Consider the following 8,421-nt stretch of genomic DNA (forward strand, 5'->3'; position numbering starts at 1 on the left):
TCCTCATTGACTCCCAAACCCCCTCCCTCCTTCATTCCCTCTCCCTCCTTCCCCTAGTCCTCAAAAAAAGGAGCCCTCCTCCCCTAACATCTGACCTCAGCCTATCTGGTCTCATCTGTAGTATCTGGTGATACCTATTTTTTAACCAAACATTTTTACAGAAGGTTAAGTTTTTGTCTTTCTATACTCCAATAAAAGTACTTAAATAAAACATTATTTTTAGAGTTCAACTTAAAATATGAGTTTACTTTATCATTAATCTATGTTTTAGAACATAGTAGTGTCTTTAAAGTTATAAATCTTAAATATTTAAAATTAAATAATAGTTTTTCTATAACATGATGGAATTTTTTAATATAATTTTTTAAAAATCTCACACAGATCATGGATTTTTGGCAGAATAAATCATTACACTAAGTAGGTATGTATCCACATGAAAATTCAATGGTATGACCATTGGTCTAGAGCAAAGATTTTATTTTATGGTGTCAGATAATTGACAGTGTAGAGATTGATCAATGACACCACTTTAACTAGATATCATGAATATAGTCAACTTCTTGAATTAATGAGAGTCATTTTACTGAAATAACTCTAGAAATAATATAAATGTTTATATTGCATGCACAGAGTGAGAAACTTTCACTTTTTAAAATAGCAAGGAAATATGAGATATTAAATATAATATAAAATATGAAAACTGCACCACACAACAGATATTATATTAAGAAGTTTATTTATTGAGCCTGAGGAGAGAAGGAAGACAGAGAGAGAAACAGGAGACAGAAGCAGAGGAGGGAAACAAGAAAGAAAGAAAGGTAGGTGGGTTTGTCCTAGGGCTATGCCTAGGAGCAGGTAGGCAATGACATCACAGGTTGCTAGGAAGACTGAGGCAGAAGCCTAACACACTCATCTGATAATGGCTGTTTGAAAATATCCTTCACTTGGGACATGGATAGATATTTATGTAGTTAGTGAAACATTGCTAATCTTTTCTGTGATTCTTATGGAGACTTACGACAAGTCTATTTTTCATTAGAAATATGGATATGCAAATACATATATGTGTGTGATTGTGTGTGAATATGGAAAAAAGAAAAACAGAGTTACTTAATACCTTCTAAATTTCACTGCTTTCAGTTATCCCTTGAAAGGAGCAGAAATGCAATTCAGTCACTCTGTTTCTGAACATTTTCAGTGATAACAATTTTAATCTGTGCTGAGTCAGCACAACTATTTGATGTTAAGATATGAGGAGTTCCTGCATCCTACTTTGAGCAGCATCTTGACATTGTAAATTTCCTTATTCGATATTTTATTTAGGTGAATTATAAGCACTCTGATACTTAATAATTTTTTGTTTATAACAAAATTTCAGACTGTCTTTTCCAAGGGAGTTTCTAAAAAGGGAGGGGGACTTTTCTGAATGAGCTGATTCTGTATGTAGGGCCATCCCTACATATGGTTCCCAGGTAGTTCCAGCAGGATCCTGAAAAGTCGCGTTTTGCCAACAACAAAGTAAACAAGAACCATCAAAAGTTTTATCATGAATGGCTCGATTAACATTTGCAAACTGATCTATACTGGCAAATAAATCCTCTGCAGCCCTTAGGAGGCTGGAGTGCTGGAAGTCAAATACAGGCTTTAGAGGAGAGGAAGTAGCTTATGCTGATCCTTTGCTTTCCTATAATAGCTGATTTCACAGGATGTTTACTAGGATTGGGTATCTGATGCTGCTAGTGGTTGTGTCTCCTGGGAGACATTCTCAGAAAGGAATGTTAAATTTATCAGGATGGTGCATCTTTCTTCCCCGGAGAAGTAGAAGTAGCAGAGCTAGGTGCCTACTTAAAATAAGAAATAGCTTTAGAGAAAACCTACAGGGAAAGGTGATCTTTGAGGGCAAAACAATTTTGTTGTTATAGCTTGATTTTTACCTCTGTTCTATATCAAGATGCAAGCTTCAGAAAGGGCAGTTGAAAATCTTCAGCAAGGCTTCATTTTATTTTCCTTAAGAATCAGATATATTATTCTTATTTTAATATTTCAAAAATGTATCTTAATGAACTTTATTATGCTGCATGTAAATTTATCCTGATTTCATGTAATATTATGTTTAGATTGCAGCACGAAATAGAAACACATTTTATATAAATATGTAAATAAAGAGATCTCTGCAGTATCCATAAAGGTTGAAAGTTGAGAAAACTCACTATAACCTTTGCCATGTAGGATATTTACTAAAGCAAACTAAAGCAAAAGTCAAAAGAGAATAGGTGTTTCTCAAGGTGGTGCTATCATCCAGCCAAAGACTTCGGATCTTATGTCTTTGCTGCATGAACAATTTCAAACTTTCATATCTTCTGTTCTTATAGCATTGACTGATTCGCTTTATCTGATTATTTATTCCTCATATTGAATTTGAAAAGGAAATTATACACCTTAACCATGTTGTCAGAAGTAAATAATGTTGGCTCTTTTTATTAACAATTAAACTTTATTGTACAACCCAACTACCATACACAAGAAGGAAAAAAAAAAGGTTAAAGGGACAGAAGAGTGAACCTTTTGGTATCCGTTCCTCAGGACAGGTCCTTAGGTGTTTCTCCATCCCGCGTGCTGGTCCGGCCACTCCCTCCTCTCCGCGCGCTCTCCTCCTCTCAACCTGTTGTTTTGTCTTCTCACCACCTTCCCCGTCACATGCAAAGGGCGGTCTCCTTCTCCCTTCGAGGGTCAATTAGGAAAACAATAGCCACGGTGGGGTTCCCAGGTAGGCTTCCTGAATTCCAAGCCCAGGAAGGCTCCAAACAGTTTCTCACAAGGTATTCATGGTGTGCCCCAAGGGTAAAGCCCGCCAAGACTGCTTCCACCTGTGGCAAAGCTTAATCTTTCCCACAAAATAACATAATCCATATCAACACTTGGCTCAGTAAACTGCATGTCATACATGCCCAATAATGGTTACTTATTAAAATTATCTTAGGGTAATGTAGTAAGGTGAAAATTAAGATGTCTATGAAGAAATGAATTAAATGGCTCTTTTATGTCTACAGCTGAGAAACACCAACTTAGACAGAAGCAGAGGACCATTATAAATGGTATCACGACTGGGTTGGTAAAATGATGCATGTTGGAAAGGCCACTTTATTGTTTTTGATAAAATGTCATGATCCCTGAGTCACTATTTGCCAATATTAACCCACAATTAATAAATTCAAGGATAGCTATGATTCATATTAAAAATGGTGAATGGAATGTTGAATTAGATTGACTTTCACTGATGTCTAAACAATAGTAATGGTAAACACAGACCTTACTCACCATCATAGTATTTGAGAATCAACATTGAGAAATTATTTTCATGTCAAGAAAAATGACACACAAGATAAGACTTAGTAAGTACCAGAACTTCTAACTATTGACAAGCTCAAGCTTCGCCCATCATGTTTTTTATTAGTGACAAAGTTACAGATGCTGCTCTGTTACCCAAAAGTAGGTCTGATACAAATGCTGTATTTTGCTTAGAAAATATTCAAAGTAAAAATGTATTTGTTATTTGTTCTTGCTATCTAAGCTCATTTATTCACTGAGTTATTTTAACAGAATTTTTTCATGAAACTAATAAAAGCCAACTCAGTAGGAGGAAAAGAGTCCCAGATCTTATTATATCATGTTTTGTCCTGTAAATTGTCATCTCCTGGAGACCTGCTCTTTTCTAAAGAAGAAGAAACAGGGTGGGGGTTGAATCAGGGGAAGAGGTGAATGAGGGTTGTGTTGGGCAGTGAGTGGGGAGTGATTACAAACTGTGCTCTGGCCGGGTTGTACAGTATGAGGGAAGTCTTTCTTTTCAATAAGAATAAAATAAAATATAGGCACTAGCTCATTTAGGAGCATGAAGCAAAAGACTTTTAAACATATACCTAAACATTTATTTTTCTCTTCCTTTAAAAAAATTTTAAGTAATAGAGTTCTTTATCAAAAGACATTGTTAGAATTATATAAGAAATTTATATATACCTGATTTACTTTTCATTACTTTAGTGTTTACTCTCTCACAGAAGATATGTGAATATCGGTGGTAGGGGATGAATGTTTGGTTACATTAAATATAAGAGGAAATAGCTCAATAACAATGATAAGCAGGCAGACAGCACAGGAAGACAGGAGTTCAAATGAGGATATCTTTATAACGTAATATAGTCAAAATGAAAAGCATGTGGGAAGGAGACAATAATGAGTATGTAAAACTACCATAGGTGTCAGAGAGGGCAGAGCATAGCATGCAAAGGGGATAAAGCTGTACATGGTGGTATGAGAGGCTGTTTTTATGTATAAGTCAAAAGTATGAGGTTGGACAAACCTATAGTTTGGTCTGCAAAAATTTTAAATAAATGAAATCCACATTAACTTTGAAAATTCTAATCCTTTATATAATAGAAACATTCTGATGTTTGGCTGTCTTTTCTGTCAGTTTGCTTGCAATAAAATAAACAATAATGATAAAAAAAAGTGAAAGAAAGTGTTTCAATGTTTATAAAACAATTTGAATGAAAGCTGGGAACAGTGGCCATTGTGGTAATGAAGATTGTATCTGGCCGGGGACAGTCAGAAGTTTTTTGTTTATTTGTTTTGTTTTAAGGATTTTTCTTTTGTTTTCCTTCTCATTTTTTTTTTTTTTGTTGTTGTTGCTCTGATTGGTATTTTTTTCCTTCTTTACAAGATCCACATAATAGACAAAGGGCTTTTTTTGATAACATATTGTTATCTTTGCTGGAAATGATCATATAATTATTTTATTTATTTACTTATTTTTATGTTACTTTTTTTTTTTTTTTTTACTTGTCAAGTGCAATAGTGAGAATGGGGGAAAGTGTAGAACAGGAGTTCAATCTCATATAATCATTTTAAACAACACAAATGTGTACATACATGAGACTGAGGTTTCCGCAGCCTATAAACACCTCTTGAGGTTTAAAAAGGAAAAGAAGCAATATACTGACAATTCAACTGTAACTCTTAGAAAAACACCAGTTTCCTTACCACATCTAAGCGTTCAGTACAGGGACCTCTCATCCAAGATAGCAAGGGGCTCAAGCCACTGGAAGCCAAGAGTAGCTCACCAAACCAGCGCAGACCCTCCCCTATCCAACACCTCTTCAAAGGGCATATTATCCTCATCTCAGGAAGACAGCGGTCATCCCTGGACAGGAGCAGCAAATGTACACTTCTGTAACATTTCTGAGTGTCTTACACAGCACTTCACATCCCGCACCTCCAGAACTCCATGCAACCACGCCTACCACACTTTAATCTGTTCCCTACATCTAAGAGAGGGAACCAGGTTTTCCTAGTTCATTGTAGGTGCCTGGGGTAACAAAGTTATTTCACCAGAAGGGATGTAAGCAATGCTATTTGGTAAGAGTAAGAATAAGGAAAAAGCAGTTAGCGTAAAGAAAAAATGTGCTCTATCACAATAACCTCTCAGACCAACGCGCAACATACTGCCGAACTGTCATACGATACGGTCAAACACAATGTTCAAATATTCAACTGGTCAAGCACGTGAAGATCATCTTCTCACTGACAAACCAGGCTCTTATTCTGTAGCTACTTTTGTGTAACTTTAAAACACGCTGTCCCTCAGCGAAGTCTGACACTGATCTTGATACTTGTTAGGAAGTTTGATATGAGACAGTAACAGCTCAACAGTCAGCTTTCGAGGTCTCCTGGCGCTCATCTTCAGCATTCATCCGAGGACTGGGCATTGTCTTCGTCCCTCACTTCTCGGTCTCTCCCTGAAGACTCCCCTTCTGGGTAGTAGCTCTGCATTTTAATATTCAGTCTCTTGGCTAGTGTCTGTGCTGCGACCTTTGCCTGCATCTCCTCGTAACTCTGCTTCTGCTCTTTCTGCTGGGCCAGCGACTCTTCTAGAGAGAGCAGCTGCGCAGGCAGGTGGTGGAGCGGAAGGAGGCGCGCTGCTGTGATGTCATCAAGATGCTGCCTGGCCCTGAGTCGCTGCTCTTCTGAGGAGGCAGGAGACTCACCCTCTGACAATGACTTGGTGAGTCACTCTGTTGTGTGGGTAACACATTGGTCTTAAACTTATGGGGAGGGGGCACTCGCATTCAGTCTCTCCGCTAGTTTCTGTGCTGTTGAGCTTTGCCTGCGTAACTCTGCTTTCTGGCTCGCTCGCATTTCGAGCTCTTCCATGTAATGAGGCTTCTTAGGAGTCTTGCTCTGGAGCCCTGGAAGGTTGTCAGCGCTGGAGTTTTCTTCTGAGGGGTCAGTCTGGTATGAGATTATGGTCTTTTGCAATTTAGTGATAAACAGACTGTCAATGCTGCCGGAAGTATCTTCTACTTGACTTGAAACAGGGCGCTGGGCAAGATGTTGGTTTACTTAAGGCGAGGGTGCCCTGGCTCAGCTGCTGGGAGCTGGGCCTGTGCTCACCGGACAGCCAGCCTCCAAAGTCTCCTCATTGCCTCCGTGAGTGAGATGTGCAGGTCCCGGGGTTTCGGAGGTTGCTTTAGAGGATTAAATATCTATAGAGGAACATTCAGGAACTAATTACAAAATATCAAGCATCAGGTCAGAATTCTGGGCCTTGTCTATGTCAATATCAACTCTTGTAGCTGCTTTTTTGCCTTAGCTTTCAGTCTACACTAACAGGGTTCAACAATTCGCTTCTCTCTCCAACCTCTTCACGTTCTGCAATGGCAGTTTTCAGTTTGGCGATGGTGTCTGAGATCTTTTTACCTTTGTCGGGCAAATTGGAAATGAATTTTTCGTTGTGCAAAAGTATCTCCTGGCGCCTCAACCTCTCCCGCAGCTCCGCTGAACTCTGCCGCCCCAAGTCCTCGGGAGCTGGGGGCTTGAAGCCGCCGCGGGGCAGCGAGCACATTATGGGCAGGCTCCGATGCCTGCTGCAACTTGGGCTCGCGAGTGGGAGTCGCCATTTCCCTGGAAGAGCACCCTTCTCATTTCTTTTAAAGATGTATTTATTATGTATACAAGGTTCTGTCTGCATGTACACCTGCATGCCAGAAAAGGGCACCAGATCTTATTATAGATGGTTGTGAGCCACCATGTGGTTCCTGGGAATTGAACTCAGGACCTCTGGAAGAACAGACAGTGTTCTTAACTTCTGAGCTATCTCACCAGCCCGGAGTCAGAAGTTTTATATACTCAAATAAGAAAATCTCAACACAGAGTAGCTGAATATCTAAACAAAGAAGCTAACTAAGGTCTGAACATTAACTTTTCAGTGCTGCTGTAGACCACCACTACCCACAACATTTCAACCATGCAAAGTCATTGATTGCATTGTTCTTGATACAACTCAGAATCTGCAAAAGGGGTTGAGATATAGAAATCCACATTCATTGTGTATGCCTCTAGGGATTGTGTTATGAACAATAACAATCTATAGAATATTTACTCCCGAGATGAAAATATTTGTTACCAGTTGGTAAAATATGTGTTGATAATGTTTTAGGGTCTTTACCTTTATGACAAAGTTCTGAAAAATTCAACTTAAAGGGGGAAATATTTAAGTGGCTTTAATCCATAGTTAACCAGCTCCAAGACTTTCATATTTGTAACTGAAACATTACAGTAAGAGGGCAGAGGAAAGTTGTGACAGAGGGAAGTTTTTTACAGTTGCAGAGAACAAACAGAAAGAAAAGTGAAAGAGAGAGAGAGAGAGAGAGAGAGAGAGAGAGAAGGCAGGTGAAGACAAACAAGAGATAGAGGAGGGGAGAAAGAGGGAAAGAGTAAGAACAGGGACAGAGAGACAAAAATACACAGAGACATGCTGACAAAAGAGAATATATATTTTAGGAGATATGATTTATGACAAAACCATAGAGTTTCTTATATCAGTTTTAGTTGCTCCTAGGGATGGAGGGGTAAGGCAGATCATTGTATATTATATAAATGTAATATTTGTAGCAACTTGTTTTTAATTTAGTTCTTTCTATCTGATTAATCAGCCAGGTTTCATTTCATTTTACCTGGAACATAGACTGTTACTCTGAGTATTTATTTCTCTGTGAGCAAGGCACACATTTCTGAAAGCCTTTACATACAAAATGTATTCATCTCAGCATTTTCATGTGTAAATGATGATTAAGTACTTCCCTATAGATGAATAAGAACAGATGCATGTTATGAATACAACAAAAACAGAAACAGATGGAGTGCCACATGCATAACGTCTCAATTCATCTCTGCATGTAAAACAATTACATAGCAAGAATACTATGGTTAACCAATGTTCTTATACTTTGCCTTTTCCCCAAGAGAAAATCAAAATAGATTTTAAAGTCTACCATACACATGGACACAGATACAATTCATTCTTGCCATTCTTAGAGTGAAATATCCTCTGAAAGGAAACACACAGACACTTTGCATCTATTTAAT

General features: G+C 38.2%; 1 pseudogene across 1 annotated transcript; it reads right to left on the bottom strand.

Moving 5' to 3' along the window:
- Positions 1-3,384: 3,384 nt before the first annotated feature.
- Positions 3,385-6,898, bottom strand: LOC311589577 (DNA-directed RNA polymerase II subunit GRINL1A-like; annotated as a pseudogene). Its single transcript has 2 exons — positions 6,148-6,898; positions 3,385-6,116 (listed from the first exon to the last, which is right to left on the bottom strand). The product of its transcript is annotated as a DNA-directed RNA polymerase II subunit GRINL1A-like (transcript).
- Between the last annotated feature and the right edge of the window lie 1,523 nt (positions 6,899-8,421).

The sequence above is a fragment of the Acomys minous genome (genome assembly GCF_964271855.1).
Source record: "Acomys minous genome assembly, chromosome: 18".
Classification (NCBI taxonomy): domain Eukaryota; kingdom Metazoa; phylum Chordata; class Mammalia; order Rodentia; family Muridae; genus Acomys; species Acomys minous.